Source organism: Mobula hypostoma, chromosome 6, assembly GCF_963921235.1.
Source record: "Mobula hypostoma chromosome 6, sMobHyp1.1, whole genome shotgun sequence".
Lineage (NCBI taxonomy): Eukaryota > Metazoa > Chordata > Chondrichthyes > Myliobatiformes > Myliobatidae > Mobula > Mobula hypostoma.
The window spans coordinates 7964601-7992227 of record NC_086102.1 but is presented as its reverse complement, the minus strand read 5'-3'; the positions used below and the strand labels follow the sequence as shown (position 1 = coordinate 7992227).

Sequence of the window (27627 nt, the reverse complement as noted above, 5' to 3'; positions counted from 1 at the left end):
AACATTGACTTCTCTAACTTCCGCTAGGCCCCACCTCCCCCTCGTACCCCATCTGTTACTCTTTTTTATGCACACATTCTTTCTCTCACTCTCCTTTTTCTCCCTCTGTCCCTCTGAATATACCTCTTGCCCATCCTCTGGGTCACCCCCCCCCCCCGTCTACCTCCTGTCCCATGATCCTCTCGTATCCCCTTCTGCCTATCACCTGTCCAGCTCTCGGCTCCATCCCTCCCCCTCCTGTCTTCTCCTATCATTTTGCATCTCCCCCTCCCCCTCCAGCTTTCAAATCCCTTACTCACTCTTCCTTCAGTTAGTCCTGACGAAGGGTCTCGGCCTGAAACGTCGACTGTACCTCTTCCTATAGATGCTGCTTGGCTTGCTGCGTTCACCAGCAACTTTTATGTGTGTGGCCACTTTATTACTTCACTGCTTGTTAATGCAAATACCTAATCAGCCAATCATGTGTCAGAAACTCAATGCATCAAGGCATCCAGAAGTGGTCAAGAGGTTCAGTTGTTGTTCATACCAAACTTCGGAATGGGGAGCAAATGTGATCTAAGTGACTCTGACGGTGGAATGATTGTTGGTTGCCAGACGGGGTGGTTTCAGTAGCAGACATTGACACTATTTAAAGCAAAGTTTGTTAGTTTCTTGATTAGAGAGGGCATCAAAGGTTATCAAGTCACGTTTATTGTCATTTAATTACATATATGTATATAACATAATCTAACCATATAATGTATATAGAAATGAGACGACGTTTCTCTGAACCAGGACAGCTGTACACGTAACACACGTAAGACATGATAACTTGTGAAGGTAAGGATAAAATCCACAGATGAATCACACATAAATAACCAAATAAAGTGTCTAAATTAAATATTGTAAAGAACAGATTAGCCAGTGACACTTTGAAGGCGATGCGGCAGGGAGTTCAGAAGCCTAATAGTCTGAGGGAAGAAACCGTTTCCCATCCTGACCACTTTTGTTGTTATGCATTGGAGTCTCCTGCCTGACGGTAGAAAGTCAAAGAGGATGCTGGATGGATGGGTGGGAACCTTCATAACACTAAGAGCTCTGCTTATGTAGCACTCCTGATAAATGTTTCTGATGGATGATTGGGAGACCCCTATGATCCTCTCAGCTGTTCCCACAGCCCTTTGCAGGGACACCCTGTCCAATGTTCGGCTGCTCCCATACCAGCTGGAGATACAGCTTGTCAGGCACTCTCAATGGTGCTCCTGTAAAATGGGGGTGGGGGGTAGCCTCAATCTCCTTAGGAAGTAGAGGCCCTATTGTGACTTCTTGTTCAGGGAGGTGAAATTAAGGGACCAGGAGAGGTCCCAGGTAGAAGGCAGGAGATGGAACACACTGAATGGGGAAAATAGCCTAATTATGCTTGTATGTTTTATGGGATATTTCCCAGCTCGGAAGCACATCATCTCCGTATACAATTGCATGCAACGATTCTTACCTTTAGTTCATTTTCATATATCTGCAGATTCTGCTGTTCACTTGTCCAATTGCTCTGAAACGTACCAAGGTTCTGCACCTCTCTCTTTAGTTTCCCCTTGAACAATAATAACAGAAAGGCTTCAGAAAGTGCATGGCCATAAAGAATTCAGAAAAGAATAAAGGACGTTGCCAAAATTTGCATCAGATGGGAAGTGAGAGGGTGATCTTGAACAGAGGGATGACTCTGAGCCCACTATCGTGGATGTGAAATCCCTGATGGAGGTAGAGATTCGGAACAAAAATATGAGGAACTCATGGCCAGCAAAGGCTCCTTTTAACTCTGTCTCCACCACATCTGCTCCGAAGATGAGATTTTCCGTTCCGGGACATCTCAAATGTCCTCTTTCTTTAAGGATCGTGGTTTCCCTTCTGCTGTCATCAATGATGCCCTCACCCGCATCTCCTCCATTTCCCGCACTTCGGCCCTCACCCCGTCCTCCTGCCACCACAACAGAAACAGAGTTCCCCTTGTCCTCACCTACCACCCCACCAGCCTCCGGATCCAACACATTATCTTCTGCAACTTCCGCCACCTTCAACAGGACCCCACCACTAAGCACATCTTTCCCTCTCCACTTTCTGCAGGAATCGGTCCCTCCGCGACTCCCTGGTCCACACGTCCCTTCCCACGGATCTCCCACCCAGCTCTTATCCCTGTAAGCGTAAGTACTACACCTACACCTCCTCTCTTGCCACCATTCAGAGTCCCAAACAGTCCTTCCAGGTGAGACAACACTTCACTTGTGAGTCTGTTGGGGTCATCTATTGCATCCAGTGCTCCCGGTGTGGCCTCCTCTACATCGATGAAACCCAACGCAGATTGGGGGACCGCTTCGTTGAGCACTTCCGCTCCGTCCGCCAAAACAGACAGGATCTCCCAGTAGCCACCCACTTCAACTCTGCTTCCCATTCCCATTCGGGTACGTCTATACGTGGCCTCCTCTACTGCCTTGATGAGGCTAAACTCAGGTTGGAGGAGCAATACCTCATATACTGTCTAGGTAGTCTCCAGCCCCTTGGTATGAACATAGAATTCTCCAACTTCCGGTAATTCCCTCCCCCTCCTTTCTCCCATCCCAGTTTCACTCTGCCCCCTCCCCCAGCTGCCTATCACCTCCGTCATGGTTCTGCCTCCTTCCACTACCCATTGTGTTTTCCCCTATTCCTTCTTCACCTTTCCTGTCCATCCCCTCCCTGCTTCCCCTCCCCCACCCCTTTATCTTTCCCCTTACTGGTTTTTCATCTGGAACCTACCAGCCTTCTCCTTCCTACCCTCCCCCCACCTTCTTTATAGGGCCTCTGCCCCTTCCCCCTACAGTCCTGACGAAGGGTTCCGGCCCGAAACGTCGACCGATCTTTTCCACGCATGCTGCCTGACCTGCTGAGTTCCTCCAGCGTGTTGTAATTACAGATTATCTCTGTGCCCCTCTGATCATTATTACTCAGGGGTTGATCCTTGTAACAGGAACATCAGGACTAGGACTGCAAGCCTGGGTAACAGCTTCTTCCCTCAGCTGTGAAACTATTGAATACCTGACACCACCAAGGTCCTGTAACTATGACAGTGAGCTGTTTACTGCTTAATGTTTACTATTTTGATCACTGTTGAACTGTGCTGCAGACTACATGGATTTTGAATTATATTTTATTAAATTATTATAGTGATATTTCATTTCATGTGCTGTGTGTGGCATACAGTATGTTTTGTGGGTGCACCATATTCTGGAGGAACATTGCTTCATTTAGTTGTATATATGTTCAGTCAAATGACAATAAACTTGAACTTATTATGTTATTGAAGATCAGGGATTTGTGTGCTCTGGGAACTGGGTCAGTAGAGGAGATGAGATCTTGGGCAGATTAACTATGATCGTGCTAAATGGCAGGGCAGGCTTTGGGGGGGGCATGTGACTTATCATATGTCCCAGATAGAACAGCACAGGACCAGCCTCACAACATCTGCATTGAACACGATGTTGAACTAATCTAAGTTTCTTTTGCTTACCCATGATATATAGATTGGCCTTTACCGTGCCACAGTAACATTAACATGACACTATTAGAGCTCAGGGTGTCGGAGTTTGGAGTTCAATTCTGATGTAGTCTTTAAGGAGTTTGTCCGTTCTTCCCGAGGAACGTGTGGGTTTACTCCAGATGTTCCAGTTTCCTCCCACAGTCCAAAGGCGTATCAGTTAATAGGTTAATTGCGTATTGTAAACTGTCCCATGATTAGGCTATAATTAATTCAGGAGGTTGCTAGGGGGCACAGATTCAAGGGCAGGAAGAGCTTCTTTAGCGCTGAATCTCAATAAAATAAAAAATAAAATTCAAAGATTCAAAGGACATTTATTATCACAGTATGTTCACAGAGTACATCTCTGAGATTTGTCTTCCCACAGACGGGCAAGAAACATATACACCGTGGAACCCGTTCAGAGTAAAACTCAAACCCCCATTCCGCGCAGAGAAGAACAAATTGCGCAAAAAAGCAAAAAGCGCGTGAACCACAGATAGAATATCAAGCATCAGACCAGGAGTGATCATCGTGCCTGTTCTCTCCCACCCCCCTAAGGTGCCTCCTCTCGTGTGTGGAGGGAAACTTTAAACTTTAAATTACACTGCTTCCTCTTAAACACCATTGGGTGTCCCAGAAGGGATAGCACATCTGGTGAGGGGCTTGTTGTGTCCAATTCGGGACAACTCACTCACCTCTGGTCCCCACTGGATGCTCAGCTCTCACCTGCGGCTCCGAGTAGCTGCTTGACTGCGACAACGGCCATGCCCCGGTACATCGCTTCGACAGGCGGGCGAAACCAGGGGAGTGTAGCTGACAGGCTCGTACCCAGGTATGATAGGGTCCTGCCTGTCCTTGTATGTGAAGTAGCTCCAGCAAACTGGACAGATGAGACCTAGAGTGAGATCCAATGGGTAGGAAGGCAGTATTGCAATGCTCCGTGGAGAGTGCACAGAAGACATCATGGTCGTCCACTGCAAACAAGGAAGACCTCAGTTTGTGACACTTGTTCGTACCACGGGACCCAGATTTCAGAGGTCGAGAGAGTGGAACTGCCCCAGTACAATGGCTCTCCACTTTAAAAACTCTCTCACACAGGTCTGTCATTATCGGACATGACGGACAACTACGAATGCCTTATCTATTTCCACCACTTCCCTGAGCAGTACATTGCAGGTTTCCCTTCTGCCGTCATCAATGATGCCCTCACCCACATCTCCTCCATTTCCCGCACTTCGGCACTCACCCCATCCTCCCGTCACCACAACAGGGACAGAGTTCCCCTTGTCCTCACCTACCACCCACCAGCCTCCGGATCCAGCACATTATCCTCTGCAACTTCCGCCACCTTCAACAGGACCCCACCACTAAGCACATCTTTCCCTCTCCACCCCTCTCCGCTTTCCGCAGGGATCGGTCCCTCCACGACTCCCTGATCCACATGTCCCTCCCCACGGATCTCCCACCTGGCACTTATCCCCATAAGCGTAAGCGCTACATCTGTCCCTACACCTCCTCTCTTGCCACCATTCAGGGCTCCAAACAGTCCTTCCAGGTGAGGCAACACTTCACTTGTGAGTCTGTTGGGGTCATCTATTGCATCCGGTGCTCCTGGTGCGGCCTCCTCTACATTGGTGAAACCCGACGCAGATTGGGGGACCGCTTCGTCGAGCACCTCCGCTCCATCTGCCACAACAGACAGGATCTCCCAGTAGCCACCCACTTCAACTCTGCTTCCCATTCCCATTTGGATATGTCCATACATGGCCTCCTCTACTGCCATGATGAGGCTAAACTCAGGTTGGAGGAGCAACACCTCATATACCGTCCAGGTAGTCTCCAGCCCCTTGGTATGAACGTAGAATTCTCCAACTTCCGGTAATTCCCTCCCCCTCCCTTCCCCCATCCCTATGTCACTCTGCCCCCTCCCCCAGCTGCCTACCACCTCCCTCGTGGTTCCGCCTCCTTCCACTACCCAATGTGTTTTCCCCTATTCCTTCTTCACCTTTCCTGCCTATCACCTCCCTGCCTCCCCTCCCCCACCCCTTTATCTTTCCCCTTACTGGTTTTTCACCTGAAGCCTTCCAGCCTTCTCCTTCCCACCCTCCCCCCACCTTCTTTATAGGGCCTCTGCCCCTTCCCTCTACAGTCCTGACGAAGGGTTCCGGCCCAAAACGTTGACTGACCGTTTCCACGGATGCTGCCCGACCTGCTGAGTTCCTCCAGCGTGTTGTGTTACTCTACACTTGCTGTGTAAACAAAACCTTGCTCTGTACATCTATCAGTTTCCCCCCCTCTCACTTTAAATACATCTCTACACCGGGAAATAAATTCTGACAATCTGCTGATTCTCTGCCTCTCCTAATTTTATAAAATTCTATCAGGGCTCCCCTCAGCCTCCAAAGCTCCAGAGAAAACAACTTGAGTTTGTCTAACCTCTCCTAATAGCTTGTATTTTCTAATTCAGGCTACATCCTGCTAAAGCTCTCCTGCATCCTTTCCAATGCCTCCACACCCTTCCTGTACTGGGGTGACCAGAATTTATTTCGTTATTAAGAGATACAGTGTAGATCAGACAACCCACTTAATTAACCCTAGCCTAATCGCAGGAAAATTTACAATGACAAAGTAACCTATGAATCAGTAAGCACAAAATAATCTGCAGATGCTGGGGTCAAAGCAACACTCACAACACGCTGGAGGAACTCAGCAGGTCGGGCAGCATCCGTGGAAACGATCAGTCAATGTTTCAGGCCGGTACCCTTCATCACGAGCAGAGGCCCTATAAAGAAGGTGGGGGGAGGGTGGGAAGGAGAAGGCTGGTAGGTTCCAGGTGAAAAACCAGTAAGGGGAAAGATAAAGAGTCGGGGAGGGGAAGCAGGCAGGAAAGGTGAAGAAGGAATAGGGGAAAACACAATGGGTAGTAGAAGGAGGTGGAACCAAGAGGGCGGTGGTAGGCAGCTGGGGGAGGGGGCAGAGTGACATAGGGATAGGGGAAGGGAGGTGGAGGGAATTACCAGAAGTTGGAGAATTCTATGTTCATACCAAGGGGCTGGAGACTACCTAGACGTGAGGTGTTGCTCCTCCAACCTGAGTTTAGCCTCATATGGCAGGAGAGGAGGCCATGTATGGACATATCTGAATGGGAGTGGGAAGCAGAGTTGAAGTGGGTGGCTACTGGGAGATCCTGTCTGCTTTGGCGAACGGAGCGGAGGTGCTCGACCATGAATCAGTATGTCTTTGGACTGCGGGAGGAAACCAAAGCACCCAGAGGAAAGCCACGTGGTTCATGGGGGGGGGGGGGACGTAGAAACTCTTTACAGAAGACACCAGTATTGTCCTTTGAACCCGGAGGCCTGAGCTGTGACTGTGTCGCACTGACTACTACACTACCATGGAGCCCATTACATATACTGTATGTTCAGTTCAAAGGAAGTTTATTATCAAAGTATGCATATACCACCATATAATTTCTTGAGATTCCTTTTTTGCAGAGATTTACAGAAAAATAAAGAAATAGAATAGACTATGAAAAAATACATGAAGACTCTCAAACAACCAAGGTGCAAAAGAAAAAATTGAGTAAATAAACAAAAATTTTAAAAATCAAAATGCAAATAAATAAATAGATAGATGGGTAGTGAATAAACAAGTGTAAGACTTGTAAAAAGAGCCCTAGATGTAGTGTATATGGACTTTAGCAAGGCATTTGATAAGCTACTCCATGCAAGGCTTATTGAGAAAGTAAGGAGGCATGGGATCCAAGGGCACATTGCTTTGTGGATCCAGAACTGGCTTGCCCACAGAAGGCAAAGAGTGGTTGTAGACGGGTCATATTCTGCATGGAGGTCGGTCACCAGTGGAGTGCCTCAGGGATCTGTTCTGGGACCCCTACTCTTTGTGATTTTTATAAATGTCCTGGATGAGGAAGCGGAGGGATGGGTTAGTAAATTTGTACATGGCACAAAGGTTGGGGGTGTTGTGGATAGTGTGGAGGAGTGTCAGAGTTTACAGCGGGACATTGATAGGATGCAAAACTGGGCTGAGAAGTGGCAGATGGAGTTCAACCCAGATAAGTGTGAGGTGGTTCATTTTGGTAGGTCAAATATGATGGCAGAATATAGCATTACTGGCAAGACTCTTGGCAGTGTGGAAGATCAGAGGGATCTTGAGGTCCAAGTCCATAGGACACTCAAAGCTGCTACGCAGGTTGACTCTGTGGTTAAGAAGGCATACGGTGCATTGGCCTTCATCAATCATGGGATTGAGTTTAGGAGCCGAGAGGTAATGTTGCAGCCATATAGGACCCTAGTCAGACCCCACCTGGAGTACTGCGCTCAGTTCTGGTCACCTCACTACAGGAAGGACGTGGAAACCATAGAAAGAGTGCAGAGGAGATTTACAAGGACGTTGCCTGGATTGGGGAGCATGCCTTATGAGAATAGGTTGAATGAACTCGGCCTTTTCTCCTTGGAGCAACGGAGGATGAGAGATGACCTGATAGAGGTGTACAAGAATATGAAAGGCATTGATCGTGTAGATAGTCAGAGGCTTTTTCCCAGGGCTGAAATGGGTAGCATGAGAGGGCATAGTTTTAACGTGCTTGGAAGTAGGTACAGGGGAGATGTCAGGGGTAAGTTTTTTTACGCAGAGATTGGTGAGTGCGTGTAGTGGGCTGCCGGAGGCGGTGGTGGAAGTGGAAATGATAGGGTCTTTTAAGAGACTCCTGGATGTATACATGGAGCTTAGAGAAATAGAGGGGTATGGGTAAGCCTAGGTAGTTCTAAGGTAAGGACATGTTCGGTACAGCTTTGTGGGCCGAAGGGCCTGTATTGTGCTGTAGGTTTTCTATGTTTCTATGTTTCTTCGTTTCTATGACTGCATATATGAGTAGTTGGATGGACAAGATTGATTAAAGATAGTCAGCATGGCTTCATGCGTGGTAGGTTATGTCAACCAATCATAAAAAGGTTTTTGTAGAAATTACCAGTAAAGTTGATGAAGACGAGGCAGTAGATGTTGTCTACATGGACTTTAGCAAGGCATTTGACAAAGTCCCGCATGGGAGGTTAGTCAAAAAGGTTCAGTTGTTCAGCATTCAAGATGAGGTAGTAAATTGGATTAGACGTTGTCTATGTGAGAAAAGCCAGAGAATAATAGTTAGATGGTTGCCTCTCTGACTGGAGATTTGCGTCTAATAGAGTGCTGCAGGGATCAGTGTTGTTGTCTGTCATCTACATCAACGATCTGGATGATAATGTGGTTAACTGGATCAGCAAATTTACCATGGCACCAAGATTGGTGGGGGTGTAGTGGACAGTAAGGAAGGCTATCAAGAGTTGCAGTGGGATCTGGACCAGCTGGAAAATTGGGCTGAAAAATGGCAGCTGGAATTTAATGCAGGCAAGTGTGGTGTTGCACTTTGGCAGGGCCAGTCAGGATCGGTCTTAGACAGTGAATGGTAGGGCACTGAGGAATGTGGTAGAACAAAGGGATCTAGGAATACAGATCCATAATTTGTTGAAAGTGGCATCACTAGCAGATAGGGTCGTAAAGAAGGCTTTTGGGTACAGGATTGAGTACAGTATTGGTATGCTATGTTAAAGTTGTATAAGACATTGGGGAGGCCTAATTTGGAGTAGTGTGTGCAGTTTAAACAAGATTGAAATAGTACAGAGAAAATTTACAAGAATGTTGCTGGGTCTGGAGGACCAGAGTTATAAGGAAAGATTGAATAGGTTAGGACTGTATTTCTTAAAATGCAGAAGATTAAGAAAAGATTTGATAGAGATATACAGAATTATGAGGGCTATAGATTGGGTAAATGCAAGCAGACTTTTTCCACTGAGGTTGGGTGGGACTGCAACCAAAGGGCATGGGTTAAGGGTGAAAGGTGAAAAGTTTAAGAGAAACATGAGGGGGAATTTCTTCATTCAGAGGGTTGTGAGAGTGTGGAATGAGCTGCCAGCACAATTGGTGTACTTGAGCTCGATTTCAACATTTAAGAGAAGTTTGGATAGTGCATCAATGGTAGGGGTATGGAGGGCTATGGGCCCAGTGCACATTGATGGGAGTAGATGGTTTGAATGTTATCAGCATTAATTAAATGGACCAAAGGGCCTCTTTCTGTGCTGTACTTCTGTATAATTCTAAATCATAGTGAGATCATCTGTCCTTGAAAGTGAGTCTGTAGTTTGTGGAATCAGTTCAGAGTTGAGGTGAGTGAAGTTAACCACGCTGGTTCAGGAGCCTGGTGGTTACAGGATAACTGTTCCCGAACCTGCTTGTGCAAGACCTACTGTATTTTTATTTTATTTTGGAGGTACAGCACGGTAACAGGCGCTTCCCACCCACGATGTTATGGCAACCTTATAACCTACTCCAAGATCAAACAAACCCTTCCCTCTCACATAGCCCTCCATTTCTCTATCATCCATTAGCCTATCACAGAGTTTCTTAAATGCCCTTAATCCATCTGCCTCTACTACCACCCCCACCACACATTTCGGGTACCCACCACTCTCTGTGTAAAAAACCTACCTCTGACATCTGCCCTAAACTTTCCTGCAATCACCTGACAGTTGTGGTCACCACATTGGGTTGGCACGGTAGAGTAGCGATTAGTGATACACTTTACTGTACCAGTGACCCGGGTTCAATTCCCGCTGCTGCCTGTAAGGAGTTTGTACATTCTTCCCGTGACCGTGTGGGTTTCCTCCGGGTGTTCTGGTTTCCACCCACAGTCCAAAGGCTTACCGCTTGGTAGGTTAATTGTAAATTGATCCGCGAGTATGCTAAGATTAAATCGGGGGATTGCTGGGTGGTGTGACTCGAAGGGCTAGAAGGGTCTGTTCCGCACTGTATCTGAATAAAGGAAAAATAAATAAATGCAGGAATGATGTGGCAGCAAAATAGAGAATGTAGAAGAGATTTTCCATGATGTTATAAAACATAGAATACTCCAGTACAATACAGGCCCTTTGGCCCACGATCTTTTAACCTACCCTAAAATCATTTTAACTCTCCCCTCCTACATAGCCCTCTATTTTTCCATTAATTTTTCTATGATGTGAAATTTGTTGTGTCAGAAATTCTAACTCTAAGGAGGGAACATTCTTGAGTGTTGAGTCTGTGGAATAGGCTGCCGGTGACGGTGGTGGAGGCGGATACGATAGGGTCTTTTAAGAGACTCCTGGACAGGTACATGGAGCTCAGAAAAATAGAGGGCTATGGGTAACCCTAGGTAATTTTTTAGGTAAGGACATGTTTTGCACAGTTTTGTAGGCTGAAGGCCCTCTATTGTTCTGTAGGTTTTCTGTGATTCTATGTTTCTATTCTTCCCAAACCTAAGAGTGTCTCAGCAAGTCAGTCAACCAAATGGGTTTTCTAAAATCTTTATAAAGGTTTCTTTGGATTAAGAGGGACAACAAATTATTTCTCTTACCTCTGGTTACATCAATTTCTCTAACTTCCAGTAACTTTTCCTGCTTCCTCTTCCGTCTTCTTCCATTCTCCACTCTGGCTTTCCTCTTGCCACTTCTCACCTGTGCTTTACTTCCTCCTGGAGCTTCTCCTGCCCTTTCTCTCATGGTCCACTCACCTATCCTATCAGATTCCTTCTTCTCCAGCCATCACCTCCCAGCCTCTCACTTCACCTCCCCCCTCCCCCACCCACCTAGCTTTCGCTATCAACTTCTAGCTTGCCCTCCTTCAGTTCCTGCCCCCCCATATTCTGTCGGCTTTTACCTTACTTTCCAGTCCTGATGAAGGGTTTCGACCCGAAACGTCAACTGCTTTCTCTTTTCCATAGATGCTGTCTGACCTGCCGAGTTGCTCCAGCATTTTGTGTGAGTTACTCTGGCTTTTCCGCGTCTGCAGAATCTCTTGTTAGTTACTGCTTGTCCCCCTTCTTCTTACCCCGCCTCCTTTCGCTTTACTTTCCAGTCCTGATGAAGGGTTTTGGCTCAAAACGTTGACGGACTACTCTTTCCCGCAGATGCTGCCTGGCCTGCTGAGTTCCGCTTTGTCAGGTGTGGCCGCAGGTGAAAGGAACAGAACGAGGTTTCACATTTGAGGACAGGTCTCAGTTTGTTGATACGGTACTCACACATCACGGAGGCCGCGGCTGAGGAGGGTAAAAAAGGATCAGCCATGATTGAATGGCAGAGCAGACCTGATGGGCCAGATGACTGAATACTGCCCCTACGTCTTATGGGTCGGCTGGGCAGTGGTGATGGGCCGGCACCAGTTGTATTTCTCCACAATGTTCTGTGGCAAGTGGTTTTTCACCAGCTTGGGTCTCCAGTTGAAGCTCTGACAGAATTTGAGGGCAGCTGACTCAACGTTGATTCGTTGAATGGTCCCAGGCATCATTGATGCATTTTGCTGGTAAGGCAAACACACGGGGTGCTGGAACAACCCAGACACACACTCCAGGTCAGCTCTTTCGACTGCACCCCTGTTTTCATTCTGCCTGCTCAGAGAGAGGAGCAGTAAAGAACCAGAGAGAATGAGAGATCACAGAAAATGATTCATTTCAGTTTCGGGAGTCATAGTTCAAAGTAAATTCATCATCCAACCTGAATCTGTGAGACAGTAATTCTGTGGTAATTTATGATTGGTATGATGTTTCTGCAATTCCAGGGCTATTTTATGAATCTGTAACGTGAGAAAGTCTGCAGATGCTGGAAATCCAAAGCAACGCACACAAAATGCTGGAGGAACTCAGCAGGTCAGACTGCATCTATGGAAATGAATAAGCAGTCAACTTTTCGGGCCGAGACCCTTCATCAGGACTTTAATGATGCTCTAATTTTATAATTCTACAATTATACCATGATTGTATAACTGTGATTTCATGAATCAATTATTCAGAATCAGAACCGTGAAATTTTTTGCTTTGTGTCAGCAGTTCAATGCGATTCATAATCATACAAACTGTGAATTACAGTAAGTGTTGTGCATTTAATATTTCAATAGTATTTGTGAAGTTTTGTACATACAGAATATATATATATATACTCCTCCACGCTGGCATGCTTGCCACAGTCATGGTCAGCAACAGTAACTGTGAGTCTTTTCAAGTTAGATCAGGAGTAAAACAGGGATGCGTGATTGCCCCAACTTTGTTCACCATCTTCATTGCGACAATCATCCGCATTATCAAGGACGACCTACGCCCAGGAATCGAAATTGTCTACAGAACAGATGGCAGACTTTTCAATCTTGCCCGTCTCAAGTCCAAAACGAAGACATCCATGAGTTCCCTCACCGAGTTCCAATACGCAGATGACAACAGTGTTGCAGCTCTTTCAGAAAACCACTGACAACAGATTCTGACTGCCTTCAACCGTGCGTACACGAAACTTGGACTTACCATCAATTCCAAGAAGACTCAGATCATCTATCAACCGTCACCAATTGGGTCAAATCAGATAGAACCCTCATTTCAACTTGGCGAAACAACCCTGGAAAAAGTGGACCACTTTCTGTATCCTGGAAGTCACCTCTCCTCCAATGTCGACCTTAATGACAAGATCCAACATCGTCTTAAATGTGCTGGAACAGCTTTTGGACGTCTCCGAACAAGAGTCTTTCATGATCGTGACATCCAAACAGACACCAACATGTTAGTGTACAAAGCAGTGGTAATCCCAACGCTCCTGTATGCATCAGAAACCTGGACAACATACCAACGACATCTGAAGGCACTTGAAAAGGTCCATCAACGCTGTCTTTGAAACATCTTAAATATCAGCTGGGAAGATAGAAGAACCAATGTCAGTGTACTAAATGAAGCAAAAACACCAAGCATTGAAGCCTACGTCATCAAGAACCAACTAAGATGGAGCGGTCATATTGTTCGGATGAAAGATGAACGTCTGCCGAAACAAATCTTCTACTCCCAGCTTAAAGAAGGCAAACGTAAAAGAGGCGGACAACAGAAGAGATTGAAAGACATCTTAAAAGCCAACATAAAGAAATGTAATATCAACATCAACAATTGGGAAACCAATGCCAAGGACAGGAAACTCTGGCAAGCCATCATCCGAGAAGGAACATCGACTTTCGAAGCCAACAGATGTGCAGAATTAGAAGAAAAGAGAAGAAAATGGAAAGAGAGGCAGCAACAACCAAAGCCCGATCTGCCATCTGGAACTACCTGTCCTGAATGCGGAAGAACTTTCAAAGCCGAGATTGGACTCGTAAGCCACTTGAGAGCCCATAAGTAGATCAACAGAATGAAGACCATCATCCTTGACCTCGAGGGATAGCCACGACGACGATATATATATATAGGTTGATTAAGAATTCTTGTTCGTTTTAAATAATTAATTATGGGTTATGTGTAAAATTATTTTAAATTTGTACGTCATCACGCTACCACATGATACGTACGTGCCTCACTTTCCCACATTCCTGAACCCCCCCCCAATCTTCCTTTGAATTAGTTCAACGGTTTGAAGGTACAAAACATAACATTGATGACAAAGTATTTTTAAAACTTAGAGGGCTATGGGTAACCCTAGGTAATTTCTAAAGTAAGTACATGTTTGGCACAGCATTGTGGGCCGAAGGGCCTGTATTGTACTGTAGGTTTCTATATTTCTATGTTTCTAAAATGAACCCAACACGACCTGTGAAAGTGCAGCGAGACTTTCAAAATAAAAAAAACACTGCGGGGAAGGTCAAATTTGAAAGAAGCAGCTAAGTACATGCAGAATCGTCAATCTTGTTTTTAAAAGGGGTCATTAATGGAAGAATTCATGGGTACATAAAGAATGAGTGATAATAATTGTTTAAAAATGAAAATGGGTGGCTACATCAGAAAAATTGATGAGTTTGATTAAACAATAGATAATTGGCGCATGTATACTGAAATATTGGAACAGTATTTTGAAGCAAATGAAATAGCCAATGAAAAGTGATTGCCAATTTTGCTGAGTGCATTGGGATTAAAGGCACAGAGTTTGCTTCAAAGTTTGACTGCTCTAGCCAAACTAGCAGAAACTAGCTTTAATGATATTGTCAATATGATGCAGGAACACGTAGAAACAAAGCCATTGTTGATTGCAGAATGTTTTACATAGAACATAGAAGAGTACAGCACAGGAACAGGTTATTCGGCCCACAATGTTGTGTCAAATCAGCTGAAAAGCAAGTCTAAATCAACTAAAACATTAATACCCCCTACCTACACCATGTCCATATCCCTTCATCATCCTTACATCCATGTGCCTATTGAAATGTCCCTTAAAAGCCTTTAATAATTTATACTTTATTGTCGCAAAACAATTGATACTAGAACATGCAATCATCACAGCGATATTTGATTCTGTGCTTTCCACTCCCTGGATTACAAATATTAAATATGAAAAATAGTAAAAATTAGTAAATATTAAAAATTTAAATTATAAATCATAAATAGAAAATAGAAAAATGGAAAGTAAGGTAGTGCAAAAAAACCGAGAGGCAGGTCCAGATATTTGGAGGGTATGGTCCAGATCCGGGTCAGGATCCATTCAGCAGTCTTATCACAGTTGGAAAGAAGCTATTCCCAAATCTGGCCATACGAGGCTTCAAGCTCCTGAGCCTTCTCCCGGAGGGAAGAGGGACGAAAAGTGTGTTGGCTGGGTGGGTCGTGTCCTTGATTATCCTGGCAGCACTGCTCCGACAGCATGCGGTGTAAAGTGAGTCCATGGACAGAAGATTGGTTTGTATGATGTGCTGCACCGTGTTCACGATCTTCTGCAGCTTCTTTCGGTCTTGGACAGGACAGCTTCCATACCAGGTTGTGATGCACCCTAGAAGAATGCTTTCTACAGTGCATCTATAAAAAATAGTGAGGGTTTTAGGGGACAGGCCAAATTTCTTTAATTATTTGCCTCTGCCATCATATTAGGCAGCACATTCTCTGCATCCACAACTCTGAGTAAAAACTTAACCCTCACTTCCCCCTTGAACCTACCCCCTCTTACCTTCAATGCATGCTTTTTGGTATTAGACATTTCAACCCTGGGAAACAGACACTCTCTGCCCACTCTATCTATGTCTCTCATAATCTTGTAAATCTATCAGATCTCCCCTCAGCCTCTGATGCACCAGAGAAAACAACTCAAGTTTATCCAACCCCTCATGATAGCACATGCCCTCTAAACCAGGCAGCATCCTGGTAGACCTCTTCTACTCCCTCTCCAAAGCCTCAACTTCCTTCTGAGAGTGGGGCAAACAGAACTGTATGCAATACTCCAGATGTGGCCTAACCAGAGTTTTATAAAGTTGCAACATAACCTCTTGACTTTTGAACTCAATTCCTCAACTAGTAAAAGCAAGGCACAATTAGAGATTGGTTGGTATGATGTTATGGGCATCACTGAGTCATGGCTGAAAGAAAGCCATAATTGGGATCTTAATATCAATGAATATACTTCGTATTGAAAGGACAGGTAAGAAGGCATAGGCTGTGGTGTGGCTCTGTTGGTAAGGGACGGAATTACATCTTTAGAAAGAAGTGATATGGGTCAGAGAATGGTGAATCATTGAGGGTGGAGTTAAGGAACTGCATGGGTAAAAAAAAAACATTATGGGGATCATATATAGGCCTCCAAATAGTAGTCAAGATGTGGGGTGGAGATTACAAAGAGAGCTGGAAAAGGCAATAAGGATAATTACACAATTGTAATGGGGGACTTCAATATGAAAGAAGATTGGGAAAATCAGGTTGTTGTTGGATTGCAAGGGAGGGAATTTGTTGAATGCCTACAAGATGGCTTTTTAGAGCAGCTTGTGCTTGGAACTACTCAGAGGAAGACTAATAGATTCGGTGATGTATCTTATTAGGGAGCTTAATATAAAGAAACCCTTAGGAAGCAGTGAACATAATATGATTGAATTCATACTGCAATTTGTGAGGGAGAAGCATAAATCACATGTATCAGTATCACAATGAAACAAAGGGAATTACAGAGGCATGAGAGAGGAGCTTGCCCACGTGGAGTGGAGGAGGATACGAGTAGGGATGACGGCAGAGCAGAGATGGCTGAAGTTTCTGGGAATAGTTGACAAGGCATAGGACAGAGAAGTTCTCAAATGGCAGGGCTAGGTGACTGTGGCTGAAAAAGGAAGTTAAAGACTACATAAAAGCCAAGGAAAGGGCATATCAGGTAGCAAAAGTGAGTGGGAAGTTGGATCTGGAATCTTTTGGGAATCTTTCAAAATCCGACAAAAGGCAACTAAAAAAGCTATAAGAAGGGAAAAGATGAAATATAAGGACAGATTAGCCAAAAATATAAAGTTAAAGTCTGTCCCGAGCCTTGTGGCCCATCAGGCCAGTGCTTATGCTGGTTTCTATGGCGTGAAGCGACTGAGAGTACGAGACTACACCCCCGGATAGGACGCCAGTCTATCGTGAGGTTAACCCCCAGCATTTGCCGGTACCCATTTTCAGCTGGGTGGACTGGAGCAGTGTGTGGTTAAGTGCCTCGCTCAAAGACACAACACACTGCCCTGGCCGAGGCTGGAACCCACGACCTTCAGATCGTGAGCCCAACGCCCTAATCACTTGGCCACACGCCACACCAATAATATAAAGCAGGATACTAAAAGTTTTTTCAGGTTTATAAAGAGTAAAAGAGAGGCAAGAGTTGATACTGGAGCACTGGAAAGTGATGCTGGTGACGTATGATAATGCATTTTGGTAAAAGAAACAATAGTGCGGACTATTATCTAAATGGGGAGAAAAGGCAAACATCAGAGGGACTTAGGAGTCCTCGTGCAAGACTCCCAGAAGTTTAATTTACAGGTTGAGTCTGTGGTAAGGAAGGCAATGTTGGGTTTTATTTCAAGGGGAATATAATATAAAAGCAAGGAGATAATGCTGAGGCTTTATAAGACACTAGTCAGACCACACTTGGAGTATTGTCAACAGTTTTGGGCCCCATTTCTCGAAAAGGATGTATTGTCATTGAAGAGAGTCCAGAGGAGGTTCATGAGGATAATTCTGGGAAGGAAGGGGTTAATTTATGAGGCCCTTTTGGCAGCTTTGGGCCTGTACTCACTGGAATTTAGAGGAGTAATTGGGGATCTCATTGAAACCTACCGAATGTTGGAAGGACTAGAGAGGATGGATGTGGAGAGGATTTTTCCTGTGGTGGGGGTGTCTAGAACTGGAGGCACAGCTTAAAAATGAAGGGTGACCTTTTAGAATAGAGGTAAGGATGAATTGTTTTAGACAGGGGTCGGTGAATGTTCTGCCACAGACTGCAGTGGAGGGCAAGTCAGTGGGTGTATTTAAGGTAGAAGTTGATAATTTATTGATCATCAGGGCATCGAAGGATATGGTGAGAAGGCAGGTGTATGGGGTTGAGTGGGATCTGGGATCAGCCATGATGGAATGGCGAAGCAGACTCGATGGGCTGAAGGCCTAATTCTGCACCCATATCTTATGGTCTGATGGTATGTATAGAATGCCTTGGGGTTCACCTTAATCCTTTTTGCGAAGGACTTTTCATGGCCTTTCCTGGCTTTCCTATTTCCCTTCTTTAGTTCTTTTAAAGATTTAAAGTCTTTGTGTGCTTTGTTTGATCCTTACTTCTGAAATTTTACATAATTTTCCTTTTTCCTTTTGACTAAATTCATCACCTACCTGGACATCCAAGGTTCTCTCATCTTTCCATCATTGTCCTTCACTCTTACATGAACATACCTTTCCTGTACTCTGTGCAATTGAACTTTAAACACTCTCCTCATGTCTGATGTGGACTTGCTGGAGAAAGGCTGTTCCCAATTAACTCTTCTTAGATCCTGCCTAATGCCCTCGTGATTTGCCCTACTCCAATTTAAAACCCTCCCACAGGGACCATGCCTATCCTTATCTAGAGCTATCCTGAAAGTTCAGGAGTTATTGTCACAGTTCCCTAGCTGTTCACCCATTGAAAGGTCAGTGAAGAAGCTGTTCCTGAATCGTAGCGAGTATGTCTTCAGGCTCCTGTATCTCCTCCCTGATGGTAGCAATGAAAAGCGGATAATGGGGGTACTTAATGATGGATGCTGCCATTTTGAGGCATCACACCTTGAAGATGTGCTGGATGCTACGAAGGCTAGTGTGCATGATGGAGATGACTGATTTCACAACTTTCTGCAGCTTCTTTTGATCCTCTGCAGTAGCCTCACTCCCCATACCAGACGGTTATACAGCCAGTTAGAATGCTCTCCACAGTAACTCTGCAGAAATTTGCACATGTCTTTGGTGACAAGCTCCTAATGAAATATAGCTGCTGTCGTGCCTTCTTTGTAGCTGCATTAATATGTTGGGCCCAGGATAGATCATAAGACCATAAGATATAGGAGTGGAATTAGGCTACTTGTCCATTGAGCCTGTTCCACAATTTTGTCAAGGTTGATCCATTTTCCCCCTCAACCCCAATCTCCTGCCTTCTCCCCGTATCTCTTCATGCCCTGATTAATGAAGGATCTATCAATCGCTACATAAAGACTTGGCCTCCACAGCTGCCAGTGGCAAGGAATTCCACAAATTCATCATTCACTGGCTAAAGAAATTTCTCCTTATTTCCATTCCAAAAGGACATCCCTCTGTCCTGAGGTTGTGTCCTCTGGTCTTAAACTCCCCCACTGTAGGAGACATCCTCTCCAAATCCACTCTGTCGAGGCCTTTCACCATTCAATAGGTTTCAATGAGGCCAACCCTCATTTTTCTGAATTCCAGTGAGTAGAGACCCAGAGCCAACAAACACTCCTCATATGACAAGCCTTTCAATCCTGGAATCATTTTTGTAAACCTCTTTTGAACCTGCTTCAATGTCAGCACATTCTTACTTAGATAAGAGGCCCAAAACTGCTCACAATTCTACAAGTGAGGCTTCACCAGTGCCTTACAAATTCTCAACATTACTTCCAGCTTTAATATCCTAGTCCTCCTGAAAAGAATGTTAACATTGCATTTGCCTTCCTCACCACTGACTCAACCTGCAAATTAACCTCCAGGAAATTCTGCACAAGGACTCCCAAGTCCCTTTGTGCCTCAGAATTTTGAATTTTCTCACCATTTAGAAAATAGTCTACCCTTCTTTATCTTCTACCGAAGTGTATGGCCATACACTTCTGACACTGCATTCCATCTGCCAATTCTTTGCCCATTCTCTTAATCTGTATAAGTCCTTCTGTAGCCTCTCGACTTCCTTAAATCTACCTGCTGCCCCACCCCTCTTCGTAACATCTACAAACCTGGCCACAAGGCCATCAATTAGGTCATCCAAATACTTGACATAAAATGTAAAATTAATCGATCAGAATCAGAATCCGGTTTATTATCACCGGCATGTGATTTGAAATTTGTTATCTTAGCAACAGTTCAATGCAATTCATAATATAGAGGAAGAAAGAAAAACATAATAAAATAATAATAAATAAATTACAGTATACATATTGTTACATGCTCAAGGAGATGTGTTTTTTTTTGTGAGAATGATGTAATGGTCTTTTGGCGGTCACCTGATGTGATTTTCCCGCCAATGTGAGGTCATGTGATGACATGTGACCCATGACTATATAAGGGTCGACCCAGGTGATGCAGGGTTTTTGAGTTTGTAGATTTCCAGGTAGAACATGTTGTACCTCCGTTTCTGTTGCGTGTTTGTTTTTGTGACACAGTTTCATTTTTAAAATGGAGTGTGCGTTCTGTTGCAAAATACCATATTATTTGGACTGGAAATTTTTGCTAGATGCGTTGATTTACTCAATTCCAACATTAGAAAGGAGAGTGAAGAATTTATCGAAGTTACAGGATCGAAGGATTGAGAGGAGTCGGCATCGTTTGGCAGATTAATAAAGGATCGACCTTATTGAGTCTTCGTTGGAGTAGCAACTTGCATTGAGATAACTCTTGCCAAAAAGAGCAAGAAGTTCATGCAAAAAGATGCTCTCTCTCTCTCTCTCTCTCTCTAAAGGAATTTAAGGTCAGTTGATTTAAACTGTTGATTTTCGGCATCGTGAATCCTGTGGACAGAACCAGCAGGAAAGTTGCGTCTGTGAAGAAATCCTTCTCCAGAGAAGTCTCTCCCAATTGAATGTGGAAATCTGTTGGACTTCCGAAGTTATCACTTTAAGAACTATATTTGACTTTATCGCTTAAAGAACCGTTTTCGCATTTAACGCTTTAAGAACAAGTGCCAAGTGGCGAGTTGGTGAACGGCTGCATATCTATTAACTTCCAGTTAAGGTTTTCGTTTGTTTTTTTTTCCTTATCGTTTATCTGTGTTTAATAAATGTTTGGTTGTTTTTATATAAACTGTCTCGATTGATGTTCAATGTTGCCGGTTACGTAACAATATATAGAATAGATTAAAAATCATGCAAAAGGCAGAAATAATATATATTAAAAAAAGTGGGGTAGTGTCCAAGGGTTCAATGTCCATTTAAGAGCCAGACGGCAGAGGGGAGGAAGCTGTTTCTGAATCGCTGAGTGTGTGCCTTCAGCCTTCTGTCCCTCCTGCCTGATGGTAACAGTGAGAAAAGGGCATGCCCCAGGTGCTGGAGGTCCTTAATAATGGACGCTGCCTTTCAGAGACACTGCTCCTTGAACATGTCCTGGGCACTTTGTAGGCTAGTACCTAAGATGAAGCTGACTAAATTTACAACCCTCTGCAGCTTCTTTCAGTCCTGTGCAGTAGCCCTGCCACACCAGACAGTGATGCAGCCTGTCAGAATGCTCTCCATGGTACATCTATAGAAGACCTCTGTGGAATACCACTAGTCACCAGCAGCCAACCTGAAAAGGCTCCCTTTACTCCCACTCTTTGCCTCCTGCCAAACAGTTTTATCTGTGCTAGAATCTTTACTGTAATGCCATAGGCTTGTATCTTGTTAAGCAACCTCATGTGTGGCACCTTGTCAAAAGCCTTCTGAAAATCCAGATACACAGCATCCACTGACTTTGTGTTTGTCTATCCTGCTTATTATTTCTTCAAAGAATTCCAACGGATTTGTCAGGCAAGATTTTCCCTTAATGAAACCATATTGACTACGGCCTATTTTATCACGTGTCTCCAAGTACCCTCAAATCACATAATTAACAATTGACTCCAACATCTTCCCAACCACAGGTGAGACTAATTGGCCTGACTTTTCCTTTCTTCTCCCTTGAAGAGTGGAGTGACATGTGCAATTTTCCAGTTTTCCAGAAGCATACCAGAATCAATTGATTCTTGAAAGATTATTAATAATGCCTCCACAATCTCTTCCGCCACCTCTTTCAGAACCCTGGAGTGTAGACTATCTGGTCCAGGTGACTTTATCTACCTTCAGACTTCACAGTTTCCCATGATCCTTCTCCCTAGTAATGCCAACTTCATGCACTTCTGCCCCCGACACTCAAACTATCAACATACTGCTCATGTCTTCCACAGTGAAGTCCGATGTAAAATACTTACCTAGTTCAGTTTGTCTGCTGTTTCCTTGTCCCCCATTAGTGCCTCTCCAGCATTAGTTTCTAATGGCCCGATATCTACTCTCTTTTCTTTTTTACACTTGAACTATGTGAATATATTTTTGGTATCTGGGCATGTATTCATTGGAATTCAGAAGAATAATGGGTGACCTAATTGAAACCTATTGAATATTGAAAGGCCTTGAAAGAATGGATCTGGAGAGGATGTTTCCTATGGTGGAAGAGTCTAAGGCCAGAGTTCACAGCCTCAGAATACAGGATCGTCTTTTTAGCATGGAGATGAGGAAGAATTTCTTTTACTAGAGAATGTTGAATATGTGAAATTCCTTGCCACAGGTAGCTGTGGAGGCCAAGTCTTTACATATATGTATGGCAGAGATTGATAGATTGGTCAGGGCATGTAGGGATAGGAGGAGAAGGCAGGATATAGGGGCTGAGAGGAGAAAATGGATAGCTATGATGAAATGGTGGAGCAGACTTGATGGGCTAAATAGCCTAATTCTGCTCTTATATCTTATGGTTTATGGTCCTTTTGCATCCTCTGTAAAATTATTGGCCTGCATACCCTCATATTCTAACTTTTCTATCTTTATGACTTTTTTAGTTGCCTTCTGCAGGTTTTTAAAAGCTTCCCACTTCCCACTAACTTGCTCTTTTATATGCCCTCTCTTTGGCCTTTACGCTGGCTTTGACTTCTCTTGTCAGCCACAATTGCGTCATCCTGCATTTAGAATACCTTTTCTTTGGGATTTATATATTCTGCACCTTCTGAATTGCTCCCAGAAATTCCGGCCATGCCAAACCATTTAAACTACCTACTGACATTGACCTGCACTGTGGCCATGCCCCAACTATTCATGTACCTATTCAAACTTCTCTTAGATGTTGGAACCGAGCTTGCATGCACCACTTATGCTGGAAGCTCGTTCCACACTCTCACAACACACTGAATGAAGAAGTTTCCCCATTTGTTCCCCTTAAACCTTTCACCTTTAACCTATGACCTCTGGTTTTAGTCCCAAACAACTTCAATGGAAAAGGCCTGCTTGCATTTTCCCTATCTATCCTCCTCAGGAAGGTGTATCATATCTCCTCTCAGTCTTCTACATTCCAAGGTCCGAACCTATTCAATCTTTCCTTGTAACTCAGGACCTCTAGACTCGGCAACATTCTTGTAATTTTTCTCTGTACTCTTTCCATCTTATTTACATCTTTCTTGTAGGTAGATGACCAAAACTCCATACGGTACTCCAAATTAGGCCTCACCAATGTCATAAAAAACTTCCAATATAACATGTATCTACTGTACTCAATATATTTATTTTTGAAGGCCAATGTGCCGTAAGTTTTCTCTATGACTCTATCTCCCTGTGACATCACTTTCAACAAATTATGGACCTATATTCCCAGTTCCCTTTTTTTTCTACCACACTCCTCAGTGTCCTACTATTCACTGTGTAAGACCTACCCTTATTGCTCCTACTGAAGTACAATACCTTATGTTTGTCTGCATTAAATTCCATCTGCCATTTTTCAGCCCTTTTTTCCAGCTGGTCCAGAATCCACTGCAAACCATGATAACTTTCCTCACTGTCCATTACACCTCCAATCTTGCTGGCATCCGCAAATTTGCTGCACATTATCAACCACATCATTGATGTAGATGACAAACAGCAACGGACCCAGCACCAATCCCTGCGGCACTCCACTAGTCACAGGTCTCCAGTGAGAGAGGCAACCCCCTACTCCTCACTCTCTGGCTTCTCCCACAAAGCCAATGTCTAATCCAATTTGTTACCTCACCCCGAATGCTGAGCAACTGAACCTTCTTGACCAACCTCTCATGTGAGACCTTCTCAAATGCCCTGCTAAAGTCCATGTAGACAACATCCACTGCCTTACCTTCATCAACTTTCATGGTAACTTCCTTGAAAAACTCGTTAAGATTGGTTAGACATGACCAACCATGCCAAAGCCATGCTGGCTATCCTCAATTAGTCCATGTCTATCCAAATATTCATATGTCTGGTCCCTCAGAATACCTTCCAATAACTTTCCCACTATTGATATCAGGCTCAGCAGCCGAAAGATTCCTGGATTACTTTGAGAGCCTTTCTTGAACAGCAGAACAACATTGGCTATTCTCTAATCTTCTGGTACCTCGCCTGTTACTAACAATGATTAAAATATCTCTGCTAGTGCCTTGGAAATTTCCATACTTGCTTCCCACAAGGTCCAAGGGAACACCTTGGCTGTCTCTAGGGATTTATTTACCCTAATTTGCCTCAGGATGGCAAACACTTCTTCCTCCGAAACCTGTATAGGATCCATGAAGTTGATGCTGCTTTGCCTCACTTCTATAGACTCTTGTGTCCGTCTGCTGAGTAAATATAGATTCCAAAAAAATTATTTCAGATCTCCCCTATCTCTTTTGGCTCCACATGTGGATTACCATTCTGATCTTCTGATATAATACTTTTGCTCTTTACATAACTGTCGAATCCCTTAGGATTCTCCTTCACCTTGTATGTGAGGGCAACCTAATGCCTTGTTTTAGCCCTACTGATTTCTTTCTTAAGTGTTCTCTTGCAGTTCTTATACTCCATAAGCACCTCATTTGTTCCTAACTACCTATACCTACAATGTACCTCCTTTTTTTCTTAACCAGGGCCTCAATATCTCTTAGAGAACAGTCCTGGATACTGTTGGAGGGGACAACCGACCAGGTGTGAGCCACGGTGGCAGGGTCTCTGGCACTGAGTCTGACCCTGTGGTGCAGAAGGGTGGGATGGAGAAGAGGAGAGCTGTCGTCATTGGAGACTCTATAATCAGGGGAGCAGACAGGAGATTTTGTGGACATGAGAAGGATACCTGCATGGTTTGTTGCCTCCCGGGTGCCAGGGTCTGGGATGTCTCTGACCGGGTGCATGACATCCTGGTACGAGAGGGAAAGCAACCAGAAGTCGTGATACGTGTTGGGACCAACGACATAGGCAGGAAGAGGGATGAGGTCCTGAAGTGTGAGTTTCGGGAATTAGGCAGAAGGCTGAAGAACAGGACCTTAAGGGTGGCATTCTCAGGATTGCTGCCAGTGCTACGTGACAGTGATGGTAAGAATTGGAGGAGATGGCAGTTGAATGCGTGGCTGAGGAGTTGGTGCAGGGAGCAGGGTTTTAGATTTTTAGATCATTGGGATCTCCTCTGGGGAAGGTGGGACCTGTACAGATTGGATGGGTTGCACCTGAACTCGAGGGGGAGCAATATCCTTGCAGGTAGGTTTGCTAGCATGGTTCGGGAGGGTTTAAACTAATTTGCGAGGGGGATGGGACCCGGAGCGATAGAGCAGTGAAAGAAGTGCATGGAGTAAAGCCAGATTTAACATATAGAGAGGCTTTGAGGAAAGAGAAGCAGAATAAACGGTGTAAAGACAGTAAGGTAGAAGGGCTGAAATGTGTGTACCTCAATGCAAGAAGCATCAGGAACAAAGGTGATGAACTGAGAACTTGGATACATACATGGAATTATAATGTAGTGGCCATTACAGAGACTTTGCTGGCACCAGGGCAGGAATGGATTCTCAATATTCCTGGATTTCAGTGCTTTAAAAGGGATAGAGAGGGTGGAAAAAGGGGAGGAGGGGTGGCATTACTGGTCAGGGATACTATTACAGCTACAGAAAGGGTGAGTAATGTAGCAGGATCCTCTTTTGAGTCAATATGGGTGGAAGTCAGGAACAGGAAGGGAGCAGTTACTCTATTGGGGGTATTCTATAGGCCCCCTGGTAGCAGCAGAGATACAGAGGAGCAGATTGGGAGGCAGATTTTGGAAAGGTGCAAAAATAACAGGGTTGTAATCATGGGTGACTTTAACTTCCCTAATATTGATTGGCACCTGATTAGTTCCAAGGGTTTAGATGGGGCAGAGTTTGTTAAGTGTGTCCAGTCACAGTATGTGGACAGGCCGACCAGGGGGAATGCCATACTAGATCTAGTACTAGGTAATGAACCGGGTCAGGTCACAGATCTCTCAGTGGGTGAACATCTGGGGGACAGTGACCACCGCTCCCTGGCTTTTAGCATTATCATGGAAAAGGATAGCATCAGAGAGGACAGGAAAGTTTTTAATTGGGGAAAGGCAAATTATGAGGCTATAAGGCTAGAACTTGCAGGTGTGAATTGGGATGATGTTTTTGCAGGGAAATGTACTATGGACATGTGGTCGATGTTTAGAGATCTCTTGCGGGATGTTAGGGATTAATTTGTCCCGGTGAGGAAGATAAAGAATGGTGGGGTGAAGGAACCATGGGTGACAAGTGAGGTGGAAAATCTAGTCAGGTGGAAGAAGGCAGCATACATGAGGTTTAGGAAGCAAAGATCAGCTGGGTCTATTGAGGAATATAGGGAAGCCAAAAAGGAGCTTAAGAAGGGGGCATGAGAAGGCCTTGGCAAGTAGGATAAAGGAAAACCCCAAGGCATTCTTCAATTATGTTAAGAAAAAAAGGATGACAGGAGTGAAGGTAGGGCCGATTAGAGATAAAGGTGGGAAGATGTGCCTGGAGGCTGTGGAAGTGAGCGAGGTCCTCAATGAATACTTCTCTTCGGTATTCACCAATGAGAGGGAACTTGATGATGGTGAGGACAATATGAGTGAGGTTGATGTTCTGGAGCATGTTGATATTAAGGGAGAGGAGGTGTTGGAGTTGTTAAAATACATTAGGACAGATAAGTCCCCGGGGCCTGATGGAATATTCCCCAGGCTGCTCCACGAGGCGAGAGAAGAGATTGTTGAGCCTCTTGCTATGATCTTTATATCCTCGTTGTCCATGGGAATGGTACCGGAGGATTGGAGGGAGGCGAATGTTGTCCCCTTGTTCAAAAAAGGTAGTAGGGATAGTCTGGGTAATTATAGACCAGTGAGCCTTATGTTTGTGGTGGGAAAGCTGTTGGAAAAGATTCTTAGAGATAGGATCTATAGGTATTTAGAGAATCATGGTCTGATCAGGGAGAGTCAGCATGGCTTTGTGAAGGACAGATCATGTCTAACAAGCCTGATAGAGTTCTTTGAGGAGGTGACCAGGCATATAGATGAGGGTAGTGCAGTGGATGTGATCAATATGGATTTTAGTAAGGCATTTGACAAGGCTCCACACGGTAGGCTTATTCAGAAAGTCAGAAGGCATGGGATCCAGGGAAGTTTGGCCAGGTGGATTCAGAATTAGCTTGCCTGCAGAAGGCAGAGGGTGGTGGTGGAGGGAGTACATTCATATTGGAGGATTGTGACTAGTGGTGTCCCACAAGGATCTGTTCTGGGACCTCTACTTTTCGTGATTTTTATTAACGACCTGGATGTGGGGGTAGAAGGGTGGGTTGGCAAGTTTGCAGATGACACAAAGGTTGGTAGTGTTGTAGATAGTGTAGAGGATTGTCGAAGATTGCATAGAGACATTGATAGGATGCAGAAGTGGGCTGAGAAGTAGCAGATGGAGTTCAACCCGGAGAAGTGTGAGGTGGTACACTTTGGAAGGACAAACTCCAAGGCAGAGTACAAAGTAAATGGCAGGATACTTGGTAGTGTGGAGGAGCAGAAGGATCTCGGGGTATATGTCCACAGATCCCTGAAAGTTGCCTCACAGGTG

At 44.6% G+C, this 27627-nt stretch overlaps 1 long non-coding RNA gene across 3 annotated transcripts in view; it reads left to right on the top strand.

The window, feature by feature from the left end:
• Positions 1-20753, top strand: part of LOC134347803 (uncharacterized) — a 32170-nt gene extending 11417 nt beyond the window's left edge. For 2 of the 3 annotated variants that reach the window (XR_010018256.1, XR_010018255.1), the window contains exon 3: positions 11526-20753. This is a non-coding gene — a long non-coding RNA (uncharacterized LOC134347803). The remainder of the gene's footprint in view (positions 1-11525) is intronic. The other variant, XR_010018257.1, reaches the window with a different exon arrangement.
• The last annotated feature ends 6874 nt before the right edge of the window (positions 20754-27627 follow it).